Here is a 14857-nt window from a genome sequence, read left to right as displayed (position 1 = left end):
TTTACAGTCACCTTTTAGAGCAAATCAGCTAAAACTGAATTGCCTGACCCACCTGCAGAGGAATCAATAGCGCTGCTTGATGCTTATAAAGTGTCTGTACGTACTTCAGCATTTTACCCAAGCAAACTTTGCTAGGATCACAGCTGAGGACACATCTAGACTTTGGGTGTCATCAAAGTCATGTTTTAGTTCAGACAAATATTAACTTAATATAAGACGACAGAATGTAAATTTAGCTTGAAATTAAGGATGGTGGTATTTTACTAGACAAATGTAATCAAGTGTACTGTAAGTCGATTTCCTGAGAGCAATTACATAAAATTCAATAAAGACAAGTGCAAAGCACTACACTTAGGATGGAAAAATCAAATGCACAACTACAAAATGGGGAATAACTGGCTAGGTGGTAGTGCTGCTGAAAAGGATCAGGGGGTTATAGTGGTTCATAATTTGAATATGAGTCAACATGTGATATGGTTTCAGAAAAGGCTAATATCATTCTGGACTGTATTAACAGGAGTGTTGTCTGGAAGACGTGGGAGGTAATTGTCCCACTCTGCTCAGCACTGGTGAGGCCTCAGCTGGAGCACTGTGTCGAGTTCTGGGTGCCACACTTTAGGAAAGACGTGGATAAAATAGTCCAGGAGAGGGCAATAAAGGGTTTAGAAAACCTGATTTATGAGGAAACGTTTTTAAAAACTGGACATGTGTAGTCTTGAGAAAAGAAGACTGAGGGGAGGGGGGACCTGAAAAGTCTTAACATATGTTTAAGGGCTGTTGGAAAGAGGATGGTGATCAATCTTTCTCTCATGTCCACTGAGGATGAGCAAGAAGTAATCAGCTTAATCTGTAGCAAAGATGATTTAGATCAGATATTCAGAAAAACTTGCTAACTCTGATTGTTAAGCTCTGAACAGGCTTCCAAGGACAGTTGTGGAATCCCATCACTGGAGGTGTTTAAGAACGGGTTAGACAAACCTGTTAGGGATAGTCTCGGTTTACTTGGGCCTGACTCAGCACAAGGTGCTGGACTAGTTGACCTCTGAAGGTCCCTTCCAGCCCTACATTTCTATGATAACCACACTAGACTTAATTCAGATTCTCAGCTGCAACTGAGTCGTGTATTGACTACATCAAAACGATAAGAGCATGGTTGTGGTTCCTGTGCATTTTAAAGAATCTGCTAATAATCTTGTGTGCATTTCCAGTGTGATAGGTAAATGGGATATCCTACAGATTCTATCATTAAACTAGGCAAGCTTTATTTTTCAACTGTGTTGGTTAACGTAATAGTGAATCAACCACTGTTAAAAAAAAAATCAGTACAAAAACAGAACTTACCTTACTACCACTTTGGATGTTTCCGACTGAGTCATGCATTCAAATGGGATCTTTGTTTCACATATACTACCCTGCAGCAGACTGGCCTGTTGATGGAAAGTAGCAATGAAAAGTTAGCTGAATGAAATACCAGCACCAGAATTATGAAGGTAATGAAACAATGACTTCTACTTCCATAAAGGTAGGCAACTGATGTTTAATATACTCCTATGTAATACATAGGTAAGTAAGGGAGCACAAGCCACTGCTTTACCTCCCAAGTACTTAAACACTTTTCCTTTAAATAGTTTTAATTAGTTTTCCTTTAAACACAATTCTCCAAGGTGAAACTTGCCCAAAACAGTCAAATTCACACCACATCAATTATTCTTGTACCAGAGCTGCTGATACAGTAGAGTAATCACTGCTTGTCTGCATACAGTGTTTGTACCAATTCAGTTACAGTAGAACCTCAGAGTTACGAACACTTCGGGAATGGGGGTTGTTCATAACTCTGAAGTGTTTGTAACTCTGAACAAAACATGATGGGGGTTCTTTCAAAAGTTTATAACTGAACATTGATTTCATACAGCTTTGGAACTTTACTATGCAGAAGAAAAATGCTGCTTTCCATTTATTTTTTTTAATAGTTTACGTTTAACACAGTACTGTACTGTATTTGTGGGTTTTGGGGGGGGTTATCTCTGCTGCTGCCTGATTGCATACTTCGAGTTCCAAATGAGGTGTGTGGTTGACCAGTCACTTTGTAACTCTGGGGTTCGTAACTCTGAGGTTCTACTGTGTATCAATTTCAAAATTGACAGTTAAAAATTGGTACGACCCCTGCAGCATAAAGGTGCTTCTATTGTTAAAGTTTGCTACCTCGGTATAAGCACTTTTATATTGGTATAACTCCGTCCACACTAGGGAGTTGCAGACTTTTCACTGTACTGGTTTCTAAATGCACATAGTGAAATTGCTATCAACACTGTGTGTAGATTACGAATAGATTAAAATCTACTCAGCAAGTTATTCTTGGTTTTGCATAATTTTTGGCCAGGCCTTTTAAGCCCCACCTTCTGCTGGCAGTGGTTTACACCATCAGTGTATCGTCAGCTCAGGCAGAGGCAGACTTCACAAAATAAGCTGTTCAGTAGACTGATATTGTGGCAACTAACTGATGCTCACGTCTGGTTCAGCAGACTGGTGTGGTAGGAAGACTGCATTTTAAAATGCTCAAACCGTAGGATCTAAACAATAGCAATTATGTAAATATCTGTATTAATTTTAACGATCGTTCGAAAAAAACAATACTGCTGCTTTAAGCATAACCGCTTTCTTCCATTCTCTCTGTCACACACAAACAACCCACTACATTGTCTTCTTATTATTTTGCTGGCTTTTTGCATGTTTGTGTCTTTGTTTACAAGGAAAACAATGTCTAAAGACCAATTATAAACACTGTTTTACAATTTCAGAGCTTACTTTTATATATATTAACAAAAGAAGGTTTCAAAGGTTTCACTGGTGGGTCTGAACTTTCCACTTTTCTCGGCTCAGCTGGATTTAACTGGTTTGGTTTTAAATGTTTCAGTGAATTAATGAGTTAGGCTGTTAATGCAAAACATTCATCCCACACAATGCCAAGGTCCTCAATTAGAAGATTAATTTGTGATCTTTTGCAAACCTTGCCCAGAAACAAAAAATTAATGCACACCATAACTAAATGCTGGAGTTATTATCTTACTGCTGGAATCCACCCCATTCCCACCACTAGAGTTACAGACCTCCCAACAGTCCTGGGTTTCACAGGACTGTCCCACTTCGACTTCAAAACCTCTTGTCCCAGTTGAAGGGAACATTTCCCACAATCAAGGCCACTGGTGGGGTGTGGTTTCCCTGGGGCCCCCATTTGAAAGAGCCCTCCAAACTGAGTGGCATTGTGACCTGGTGCAAGGGTTGCATTGTCACTCAGGGTTGGCCCGGCTGCCCCTCTGTCTTCATCTACAGAGAGGCAGATGGGACAAACCAGTGTGGGGTTGTGTCCTGCTTTAGACACTTGAAATGTTGGGAGCTGTGGAGTTAAGGGTGTGACAATGTTTACTTAAAAAAGATAATACACACAAGTATCTTCTTTTTAGAGTACTCTGATTTGGACACAGAAACTTGCTCTGAAATTTGACATAGCTCAGTCTGAGCACAAATGTTGTATTAAAAAAAAGAAAAGGAAAAAAGAATTAATGGTTTTCCTGATGCTTTATGGGCCTGTCAGCTACTTTCTCAAGGCCAGGCTTACTCTTTCTGTCTTGTTCAAAACCAAACACAGGACTGGTTCTTTAATAATCATAATAGTTTATTTTAAAACTAAAAATGTGTAGGTCCCTGGTTCACATAGTATTATGGATATGTTTTAAAGGAGGAAGGCTATCTTTAAAGCAGGAAGAAGTTTACATTTAAGAAGGGTTTACTGTGCTCCTTCAACAAGCTACAGTATTTTATTCATAGATCCATATATTACTTTGAAACAGTCCCCAGATGCGTCTCCCCAATATGTACCCAGATGTCCATCAGTAATCAGCAGTATAAAATAGCATGAATAAAGGACTGCTGGGATCAGCCAGCAAACATTCCAACCGCGGTGTGTATCCAGACCTAATAGACAGGTTACCCAGGTGTTACTAAAATGAAATGTTTTATGGAAATACTACCACTTTAAGAAGCAAGTTTATCCAGGCATACCGACATCTGTTAAACACTGGCCTTTGGTCTCACAACACGCTCCGGAGGCGCGCAGATAACCTGGCATAACCGCTGTGTGTTACAGCTAACTATTGCATTCCATCAGATAGAGATTGACCTCATTTACTTAGCACTCCGTAGGGTGAGAGAGGGACCACAGAGCTGGCATCCTACATGCCTACCAGCTGAGCAGGTTCCAGGATCTGTTCTCTACAGTTAGTCATTAACATTTGTTTTGCATTTGCAATCAGCCCATGACAAATCATGTAGGAGGTCACTAGTCAGATTAATTATCCTCCTCACTGCCAGTGCACACACCATTCAGCTGAGTGGGAGGGGGGGCTGGTGAAGACTATTGAATTTCCAGACAGATAAGCGATGGAAGGATAAAGTTAAGGCCTGATCTAAACACAACAAGCTGCTCTAGTTTAACTCATCAGTTTTTAAACTCTGTGTACAGCAGGCCTAAAATAGATACAGAGAAACATCTGAGTTAACACCCAGTGAGGTGAGTGGAGGTATTTCACACCTCAGAGGTGAGTCCCGAGACTTCCTGTTGTCTGTAGCCACAGGTGAGGGCTCTCGGTTACCCGCATGGTTCTGTAGTGCAGATGGCGAGCAAATATGTACCCCTCTTGAATTTTTCAGAGCTCAGCTTCCTGCACAGCAAGGATTTTCAAACCCTGAGACTGGAGTGGAAATACCTGCTCCTGCACATTGGGCTGTGAAGCCTGAGTAGCAGGTGACAGAATTCTTCCTTCCCTCTGAAGGCCCAGAGAGGAAACCAAGAATCTGGGCTTCAGCAGTGCCCGGGGGAAGACGACTCTGAATGGGATCACACTTGGAAGGTTATCTTCACAACCACAAGCAGTAGACGTATTGCTATTTTAGAGCTGAAAGTTCTGCAGAAACTGGTAGGCAAGACCCCATGCACTGAGGTACGTTCCAACTCAGCACAGACCCTGGACATTCTGTGTCAAGCCTTGTTTGGAGCAGCAAAGAATCCTGTGGCACCTTATAGACTAACAGACGTTTTGCAGCATGAGCTTTCGTGGGTGAATACCCACTTCTTCGGTCTGCTTGCATCCGAAGAAGTGGGTATTCACCCACGAAAGCTCATGCTGCAAAACGTCTGTTAGTCTATAAGGTGCCACAGGATTCTTTGCTGCTTCTACAGAACCAGACTAACACGGCTACCCCTCTGATACTTGAAGCCTTGTTTGGAATTCTGGATTATCTTTATCCAGGGCAGGGGTGGGCAAACTTTTTGGCCCGAGGGCCACATCAGGGTTGCAAAACTGTATGGAGGGCCAAGTAGGGAAGGCTGTGCCTCACCAAACAGCCTGGCCCCCACCCCCTATCCGGCCCCTCCCACTTCCCTTCCCCTGACTACTCCCTTCAAAACCCCCAACCCATCCAACTCCCCCTGCTCCTTGTCCCCTGACCGCCCCCTCCCGGGACCCTCCACCCCTAACCGCCCCCCCAGGACCCCACCCCCTATCCAACCCTCCCTGCTCCCTGTCCCCTGACTACCCCAACCCCTATCCACACTCCCACCACCTGACAGGCCCCCCGGGACCCTCTGTCCCTTATCCAACCTCCCCCCTGCTCCCACCCCCTTACCAGCCGGAGCCAACCACACCGCTGTGCTGCCCGACAGGAGCTCGCAGCCCTGCCATCCAGAGCGCTGGCGGTGTGGCAAGCTGAGGCTGCAGGGGAGGGGGGACAGCAGGGAAGGGGCCGGGGGCTAACCTCCCCAGCCAGGAGCTCAAGGGCCAGGTAGGACGGGCCTGTGGGCCGGATGTGGGGCCTGTACATCTTTGGCATCCACTATTATGAGGGAAGTAAAGAGATGTGGGGGAGAACCATGTCAAGGCTGACGTTGTTCTGCAACCCAGAATCTATACCCTGAGAACAGAGTCCTGCAACATAAAAAGGTCAGAGAACATTTAATTCAAGATCTGTTTAACCCTCTGAGGGACAGCTAATTACATGAATGTCTGATCAGCAACATTTCCTCTGACAAAGCATGCCTACTTCATTGTGCTAACATCACATCAATTTAAAATCAGGATACCTGCAAAATAAATCAGCCCCCCAAGCCAAACCATCAGGGCAATAACAGCTTGTTTGTATCTTCTTATCTTGCATTATAAATGCACCCTAGGTTCTCCACGGTTTCAAGCAACATCACACAAGTCAACATTTGTGCTAAGGAATAAACAAACATTTTTTCTTTATGCCCAGTGTTCAGGGCGCTTTGTAGTTTAAGCCCGGCTTTGAAAATGCATGTCCAGTTTACAGGCAGTGGGAAATGGTTGACTGAATCATCATATTCATTCTCTGTTAGTTGGCAGAATAGAGCTATTCTCATTTGGACAGGTTGAACAAAGCCGTTCATTTACATTTTGGTCCGTTTAAGCGCAACCGTATTTGGTCACGTAAAACAAGTGTTTAGGAGGAATCCTCTCTGTTACTTTGCAATCATTTTTATTTACCCATTTCAAGCCGCTTTTATTCTTACGCCACCATCAGCTTATGAACTGCAGTGTGTGACTGTGATCAGGTCCCTCCAAAAACATCAACAACTTGTTAGTGGCTTTGTTAGTTGTGAAGAAACTTATACTCTGTATTAACACTGCGGATTATCGTCTGTTTTTCAGAGGAACATGCAACCAAGAGAGACTACAGGCTAGATCGCAATTATAGTATAAAAATAGGTCACTGGAATAATATAACCTTTAGACTACTGGCAACATGCCACTGTTTGAGCCAGCCTGCCTGCCATATTTCCGTAGAATGTAAGTATTAACAAAACAAAACAAAACAAGCATCCTCCACACGTTTGCATGCTTCTGTTTGAACATTAATTCATTCACTCCTTTTATTTTTTCCTCATTTGTATGAGCTAAGTACAGACGAAGCTAAATGCTACACACGTCATACCATTGGACCTCTTCAGAGAAGGTCTATTGCACATGGGCTTCATTACAGATTAGCTCGTAATTGTTCTATCTTTGTAAGACATGCGGAAGTCTGACAAGGCAGCAACACAATCTATTAAAAGTGGCACCAGCACTGCAACAAGTGTATGTTGGCACACTCATCAGTGCCCCAGAAGTTGATGAACACACCTAGACCTGTTTGTCAAAAACCAGGTTGACTCCTAAGGTGATGGAAATGGGGACTGTTCTCAATAATCCTTGTACTGGAATCATTAAGAATCCAGAACTCGAGAAGACAAAATTTGACTTTAATACCATTGGTTCCCCAACCTTTTCATTCTACAAACCACTCCACATGAGAAATATAGTCCCAAAGACTCACCTCCATGCTCAACTCCAATCCCCACACTGTTCGGTTTGCAGAACATTTCATTCTGGGGAACACCAGGAAGGCTTCTAGAGCTTACTACTCGCTAAGGACTATAGTCTGAGAACCACTGCCACCAGTGAGAGACACCAGATGGTGTTTCTCATACAGGTTCAAGAAATACATCATTTCATCTACATCCAGGCCATCACCTGTGGCAGCATTATCGCTATGAATTCTATTAAGTGGGCCAGTGCTATACAAAACAGTATGTGAATGCTTATAAATCCACCGAGGCTCTGATTTCTGTCACTTGAACTTACTGCACATTGCTTACTTTTGTTTGTATACCATAGAGTTGTATTTTAATCTAGAATAATACTGTTTAACGCTGTGCTCACGGCTCGCTTAATGTACAGCAATTTCTAGCCCAGGTTGCTTAGAGCTCATAATCAGGTATCAGAGCTTAATGGCTCACAAATAATTTGGTATGTAGTGCAATTTCAGCTTAGCAGAGTCAGCTCTCTCTATAATATCCTGGTAGTTTAATATTACTGCACAGTCCTATCTGTGAAAAAAGAGACATTAAACCCAATGTTCCCCTACCCATTTTCACTCACTGACTGTTGTACACCATACTCAACATTAGAACTACCAGTCACCAAGCCAAGAGGAGGGCATCTGATTCCTTGTCTGCTGGCAAAGAGCTCAGAAAGGATTTTTTCAGCTCTCAAAGAAGGAACATCACTTGGATCTTTTAAGAGGCAGAGAAAGGATGGGCAGCAGATGCTGCCAAAGGCTGGCTGACCATTCACAGATGTAAGCACTATACGGCCGCTGAGCATATGAAGGGCATCAATTTTGCTTTATGACTATGCTATCCCTCTGTATAATAGGGACTCAGCATGGTCAAAGTCTCCAGGCACTACTGTAATATTAGTGTCAAACAATACTGGGATCAACTTTTACACCAGCAATGACTGCATTCAAGAAACATGCCAATGAAACCATGTTAGGACTCGCAGAGCCCTCCCACTGAGGCCCCAACTCTGCTTCAGACATATGTTGATCACAAGCTGCCAAGTGGCTGCATAAGGCAGGGAGGAGAGGTAATTCCAAGAAAGTCATTGTGCGGAACAAAGAATTATAAGGTCCAGTTTTTTAAAGGGGAAATACCAGCTTGTTACATTTTAGTACTTAAGCATGCCACACAGATACTGATGAGTTTACTTTCTGCAGTGCAGATTATTCCCTAATACAGCTCTGTATCCCCTTCCCAAAAGTGTTTCAGGATTACTTTATTTATCTTGCACTTTTGCAATATGCTGGCACTACCTTAACATCCACTAGCATTTCCCAATTTACTGTTACTGTAGCTGAAAAGCCAAGTGCAAACATTTAAGCTCAAGCTATGGATTTTTCTCCCCCAGAGCCCTGCTTAACGAATACTCTTCTGCAGCTTCAACATGGTTGATCTCCTTTGCAGCTTTTTTTTTTTTTAATATGCTAGTTTGTGGCAATGTGTTTTCTGCTCACTGAACTGGCTCATTCTTTCAATTGAACAAACTGTTCCATGTTAAGGAAGGAGTTGGCTGAATTTTAACAAAGGATTTTTTTCCCTTCTGACTGTGTTGCAAAAGACCCAAAGTCAGTTCGGAGCCAAGTTACAAAAGGTCAGAAGAGGATAGTCAAGCAATGGGTGTAGTTCCTGTGTGTCATAAGCCGGTAAAGGAAATGGGTGGGGAGAAAAATGCATGAAATTTTGACCTGAATTAATATGTCTGTCTAGTTGTCAATGCAGAATGGGCTTTTATCCAGAAATACACCTGTGGGCCTAAAAGTGCACTGCTTCTATTTTAGAAGACCAGGTTTGTTAGGAGAGTTTGAGGCAAATTAACGTCCATGTCTTCATAGTCACCCATCACTGTGTGCGTGAATAAGACAGAGACAGCCCGACTTTTAAATTCTACTGGTAAAAAGAAAAGGCAGCCCTATGCTTTTTCCTGAAGCTATTTTAAAGTCCTACTGCTTTCAGTTCCCTCCGTCCGCCAAATGAGCCTTCACAAGGCAAAAAATTCTCACCGGTTGCTATTCAAACAGCACAAAGCCTGAGGAAATGGCTTTTGTTGTGGAAAGCCTGTGGAAGTTGTGTTGTGCTGAAACTACAGCAACACCCGCAACTTGTGGGCAGCTTTGTGGTGCTGCAGATTGTCATGCAAGGTATGCAGAGGCTCACCTGCCTGGCTGCTCCACATGCCCAACTACCTCCAAATGCACAGGTCAAACACAGAGGTTAACTGGAGCCTTGCATGGGCCATGAGGGTAAATTTCACCAAGGATACAATGCTGCTGTTGTTTTTTCCAGTTGTGAATTATGAGTGGCCAAGTGGTGGAAAAGCAACACTATGTGGGACACTGGCAATGTGGGAGCTCAGAGGAAGGAACAACGCTAATTTCCTAGCTGCTTTATAATAACACAAATCTCTAGTGCCTAAGCCTCGGCACCTCCTTTACATTTTCTTCTGATTTTTAAGCCAAATGTTAAGGAAAGCTGGAAACTGATCTGCCCTCTCTTCCATTGGGCTCCTACATGGTCAGTGTCACAAATGAGATCACTGTTGGAGCAAATCGGGTGCAGTTTTCTGTCAATGTTCATTATTACTTATAGGAGCCCTATTCATTGACCAGGACCCCATTGTGCTAGGTGCTGCGTAAACAGAATAAGACCTTCCCTGGATTTCCATTTGTTATCAATGGGATCTGCACTGGCTGCCAGCAGTTAACATCTCAATGCTTAAGCATTTACAGGCCTCACAACAGCCCTGAGTGGTAAGGATTAGAGAGGAATCACTCACCACTGAAATGCTGCCACCTTTGGGGTAGAAAGTGGCAGGTGTTTAATAATGTTCAACAATGCTACACAACAGCTGAGGACAGGAAGTGAAGAATACTGCATCCAGCTCAAACTGAGAAGGGAAATTAGGGACATAGTGTAATTCTAGAACTGCAATTTGGTCCCAATACCATGAATTAACATGCCTACTCTTAAAGGAGTGCCAGAGGAGTTTTATTGAGTGTGTTAAATGGTCAAGATCCTGGACTTGAGACTCAGATGAATGAAAACTTCAGTAGGATAGGACCAGGTTTTCAAGCACTCAACTGGAACTAGATTTTTCAAATAAGCTCTGCTTCCATTTAAGCACCTGAATAAGGGCCAAATTTCTAAACGTGCTTGGCATCCAGCTGTTCCCACTGCAACACGTAATGTCACATGATCTAAAGAGCTCGGCACCCAAAAGGCTAAGCAATTTTCAAATCTGGCCATTTATTCAGGTGTCTAAATGAGGCCTCAGCACTTTGGGGAAATCTGGCCCCAATTGGGAGTGCTAAATTTTTTTGAAAATCTTGCCTACGTTGTCTAACCTCAGGTTGTTGCATTGGTTCATCACTGACTCTCTGAAGAGTGCCACTCTCTGAATCACCCACACCACTTCCTGCAGCACCCATGTGGATCTTTGAGATCTCCCGTTCGTGACTGACTTGGCCAGATCCTACTTTCTGTGCTTGTGGTCCCAACAGATCTCCCAAGAACATATGATGGCCTCGCTCAAGACCAATGACTAATTACTCTGACTTTATACCCTAATCAATTGACAGTGGATCTTTTAATTGGGACAGCAATCAAGAGAAACTAGACTGTGAATGTTTTCTACCTCTTTAACAGTGAGCCTATATTTCTTTGAAAGTTGATATTAAGGAGCAGATGGATCTGGATTTTCATTTGAAATCCCAACAGGTGAAACCTTGGATCCAGCAGCACTGGAGCCAAGAGGACTCAATTTCTGCTTCACTTTTCTTTTGAAAACTGTTTCTCATTTAAAATATATTTGTTGATCCACTGTAATTTGGAAAGTACACTGTGGCTAGAACAGAGCTTGAGAATTATTGACCCTGTGAACCTTTCTTGACAAAGTTCCACTCTTTCTCTGGCCATTTAGAATGGCACTTTGAATGTATTATCCTTACACAGGAGATTCAATTATTTTTTATTAAAATCCCGCTCTCTTCTAGATGTCAGCTGTGAGATAAAAGCAGCCCAGTTATTTGCTGCTTGAAATGAAAAGATTTTCCTTAATATCAAGACATTTCAGTTAGTTGAAAGTAGTAGGCATCCTTCAGTCTCGAGAGACCATGGGGATGCACTCCGAGAGGTAAAGAATTTACTCAGTTGGTTTTATGGGAGCCACGAACGTGGCTGAAGAGACCCACTCAAGAGAGACAATCTCTGCCATATCTGTCACATTTAAAGGTGATGTTTCGACCCTTTGGGCTCTGCCTTCTGCGAGCTCTTTTCTCCTCTGCTAAGCTGGACGGCTTCCTCTCATGACCCCGGAGGCCTTTGTTAAGCTCATTTCCAAAGGCTGCAGTCCTGAGTGTGATCTTCCCAGTTGTCCACATCCATGTCCATTTTTTTTGAGGTCTCGCTTGCACACATCCTTGAAATGCAATTTTCGGCATCCTTTGGGTCTTTTTCCAGATGCCAATTCGCTGTAGGGAATGTCCTTTGGCATGCGCCCATCATTCATTCAGCACACATGTCCAAGCCAGCGGAGGCGTCTCTGTTTGAGGAGTGTTTGCATGCTGGTTACACTGGCCTGGTTGAGCACCTCAGTGTTGGTGACTGTCCCTCCAGGAGATTCAAATGATTTGATGAAGGCAACACAGATGAAAGCAGTTAAGCCTCTTTTCCTGATGAGACGATAAGGTCCATGTCTTGCTCCCATACAAAAGTGTGCTCATAATGATACATGCACAATACACACAGATCTTTGTGTGTTCTGTCAGTTTGTTGTTTGCCATACCCTCTTGTTCAGTCCAGACATTGTTGTGGCGGCTTTTCCCATGCGGATGTTGAGCCTGCTACCGTAATGAGAATAGATGGTACTAACTGTGGGTCATCAAACCCACTACCTTGTGGGTAGCCCAGGACGGTATAAGGCTAAAGGAGCAACCCCTGACAGAAAAGCCCCACTGCCTTGTAGTTTAAAGAAACTAAGCAAATTGCACTGTCTTTCTCCTCACCCCCAATGATTTGATAGGCCTCTTCCATGTGTAACTGCTGGAATTTCACCTCATCTAAAAATGACTTAGCAGAAAATCAGAGAGACTAAGCAGAACAACTTCTGAAAGCCAAGGAAAGCAGGACTCCTGCCCTAGTATTCTGTAGTGCCCAGCTACTGTGGGTTGATATGGCCAGTAACTGGGGGGGGGGGGAGGCTTTAGCCTCTGTGGCTTCACAATCCTTAATATTAAATATTTAGCCAGTTTCAAGTACTTTCCAAACAAAACTCTACCAAGGGTGCTTTCAGCAACTATGTACAGTCCTTGCCAGGGTATTCTCTATGGCCTGTCTGAAGAAAATAGTACAGTGGAGGGGGTCTTCCTTGCCGACTCTGTTAGGAACACCAGTACATAATGGTGAACTAGCTAAAGTAGACGTTTTACTGGCCGGTTTGCAACCTTCACAATGCGGGGGGTATGGGAGAGCACTCTATGGCTTGTTCAATATCTGAGCTCTCTGCTGAGACTCAGCAGGTGGTGTTCCTTTCTGTAAGGACAGGAGCTCACTAAGCCATTCAGTAACTGTTTTGATGGAAATATCTTTTGGTAGCTATATGGGGTGGACAAGGGAGACTTTAAAGAGCTGTGACAGCCTATTTAAAAGGGTTTTGTTTTTCTGAATAGAGGTCTCCCTGTAACCCTTACTTCACACTATTGATGTAGTCACTAAACTTGTGGATCAGGATAATGCCTTAATATGGAGAATTTCATTTTAAGAATTCCAGGCACGCTGGAAGAATTGCTTCCCAGTCACTGATTAGTGTGCACACCCGTGAACTGCCAACCGCGCACTAACCTCCACTTTGTATTCAAAGCTTTATACAATAGAGTATGTTATTTTAATACCTTTCAGACACCAGTTTGGGGAGCTCAGAGTGCAAGTTAAAAGAATTAAAATACAAATAACATCATATTATCCAATTTTGCTATATCCCTGAATATGTTTAAGGTGTTAGATGGTGTTAATATTACAATTTCCCCTTCCATTAGTGACACACATTCAAAGCTCCAAAAGTCAAATCTTAATCTGACCTGGCAAAACCAAAAATTTAGGAAAAAGTAACAAAGGACATTACTATCATTATGCAAATCAAAATTCATAGAATTTCTATGCAGTTACCCATTACAGACTGGATTTATCATGTTAAAATAACTCCTAAAGAGGAATGAAGTATTGCTCAATTACTGTCAGATTTTATAGAATCTAGTTTCAGGGGGTTTTCTATATGTTTCAAAACTAATGTACAAATTACATCTAATTATGGAAATACCAGGATTTTTTTTTTTACATTTACCTGAATGCAAAGGTAAATCTATAAAGTTACCTTAAAGAAAAAAAGAGTAAACACTTTATATCGATATATCTAAAAGTATATCCTAAACTAGTTTACTTTTCTCCTTTACATCTCATTCTCTACCCCAGTGGTCCCCAACCTTTTCGTCTGGCGCCCGTAGCGGTGGTCAAGCATCCGCCAAAATGCCGCCTCATTTCTGCAGCATTTCGGCGGAGACACCTCTCGATGACGTCGCTTGTCAGCGGCAAGTGGCGTCACCGACAAGCATCACTGCCTAAATGCTGCCGAATTTCGGCGGCATTTCGGCGGATGCTCAACTGCCGGCCAGGACGTGGGCACATTTAGATGCACCCGCGGGCACCGCATTGGGGACCCCTGCTCTACCGCATATGAAAAAATAACGGTTACTCACCTGTAACCAGAGGGGTTTTGTTTTTGTTTTTGTTTTTTTTAAGATAACCTCTTAGCATTCCCACTCTTGGGATGCACCAATCCTGCAGCTTGGCAGGTGCCTTGATCTGACAACTATGGCCCACACGTGCGAGCCCAAGGTGCCTGCTGAGCTGCACTGACCCAAGAGTGGGAATATGCAGAGGCCACTCAAACGAGAACAAACGTTCTCTGCTAGGCAGGTGAAACTGCATCAGTTACAGCTTCTACTTCCTTTGAATCTTTTGTGGAATGGATATGCAGCTACAATGTAATTTTCAAAGTCTATCCAGTATTTTCATCTTTCGGAAAGCCAGATGACTCATTCTAAGACAGAATCAAGAAATTGTCTGGGTCCACAATGTGCCCGGAATCCTTGTCCCTCTAGAGAGAAAACTAATTAGTCTGCTAATAGTTGTGTTATCTACCCAGATCAGATGTCCTGAAAGGTCACTTGCAAAGGCATGTGGGAGGATAGAAGTAGCGAATGGGTTTATACCAATTTTGCTTTTTTAAGATGCATAAAGAAGGCCTGAATGCTGGGTTTTACTTAAAGTCTATTTCCCTGCTTGTCTGGTGTTGGTCCCAGGATATAAGAGACGCAAGGTGGGTGAGGTAATATCTTTTATTGGACCAACTTT

At 42.9% G+C, this 14857-nt stretch overlaps 1 protein-coding gene across 2 annotated transcripts in view; it reads right to left on the bottom strand.

The window, feature by feature from the left end:
* ZHX3 (zinc fingers and homeoboxes 3) overlaps positions 1 to 14857 on the bottom strand; it is a 64942-nt gene that overhangs the window by 14444 nt on the left and 35641 nt on the right. For both annotated transcript variants that reach the window (XM_044986687.1, XM_044986686.1), the window contains exon 3: positions 1342 to 1427. The gene's annotated coding sequence lies outside the window, so the exon portion shown is untranslated. The remainder of the gene's footprint in view (positions 1 to 1341; positions 1428 to 14857) is intronic.

This window comes from Mauremys mutica, chromosome 13 (assembly GCF_020497125.1).
Source record: "Mauremys mutica isolate MM-2020 ecotype Southern chromosome 13, ASM2049712v1, whole genome shotgun sequence".
NCBI classification, from domain to species: Eukaryota; Metazoa; Chordata; order Testudines; family Geoemydidae; genus Mauremys; species Mauremys mutica.
Note: the sequence above shows the minus strand (reverse complement) of the source record. Positions and strands in the feature narration are given on the sequence as shown.